The sequence below is a fragment of the Pan troglodytes genome, chromosome 3 (genome assembly GCF_028858775.2).
Source record: "Pan troglodytes isolate AG18354 chromosome 3, NHGRI_mPanTro3-v2.0_pri, whole genome shotgun sequence".
NCBI classification, from domain to species: Eukaryota; Metazoa; Chordata; class Mammalia; order Primates; family Hominidae; genus Pan; species Pan troglodytes.
Genome location: NC_072401.2, coordinates 29,940,491 through 29,941,277, shown reverse-complemented (window position 1 = coordinate 29,941,277; position 787 = coordinate 29,940,491). Strand labels below are relative to the sequence as shown.

Sequence of the window (787 nt, the reverse complement as noted above, 5' to 3'; positions counted from 1 at the left end):
TTTTTTTTTTTTCCTTAAAATATGGAACACCGGCCGGGCGCAGTGCTTGTAATCTCAGAATTACTTTGGGACGCCGAGGCGTGTGGATCACCTGAGGTCAGGAGTTCGAGACCAGCCTGATCAACATGGTAAAACCCTGTCTCTACTCAAAATACAAAAATTAGCTGGGCATGGTGGTGGGCGCCTCGGGAGACTGAGGCAGCAGAATCTCTTGAGCCTGGGAGGCGGAGGTTGCAGGGGGCGGAGATTGCGCCACTGCACTCCAGCCTGGGAGACAGAGCAAGACTCTGTCTCAAAACAAAAAGCAAACAAAAAAATGGAATGCTTCATGAATTTACATGTTGTTCTTGAGCAGAGGCCATGCTAATCTCCGTGTTATTCTAATTTCAGTATATGAGCTGCCAAAGCAACACTGACCAGCTTTTAAACCTGTATTTTTTCCTTTTCAAAAATGTCCTATAAGTAGATTTATAAAATACTTAGTCTTTTGGGATTACCATCCTTCACTTAGAGGGATACATTTAAGATTACATTTGTGGTGTTTTATCTATTAATTATTCCATCAAAAATGTGTACCACAGTTTATCTACTCATTTTACAATAGCCATTTTATTTTAATGGATTGGTCAAATCTTACCACCGCAAAAAAATTTGTGGTAAAAAATCATACTAAGATAACTTCCAGGTATTTCTTTTCAGTTCTTAATATAAAGTTATATCTAAGATTTAGATAATACTTACAATATTTAAGACATACAACTTTTAAAATTGATTTTATTTTATATTT

At 37.2% G+C, this 787-nt stretch overlaps 1 non-coding gene across 1 annotated transcript; it reads right to left on the bottom strand.

The window, feature by feature from the left end:
* Window positions 1-310: 310 nt before the first annotated feature.
* LOC112209065 (U6 spliceosomal RNA) lies at window positions 311-413 on the bottom strand. Its single transcript, XR_002943745.1, has one exon. It is a non-coding gene; the product is annotated as a U6 spliceosomal RNA (small nuclear RNA).
* Between the last annotated feature and the right edge of the window lie 374 nt (window positions 414-787).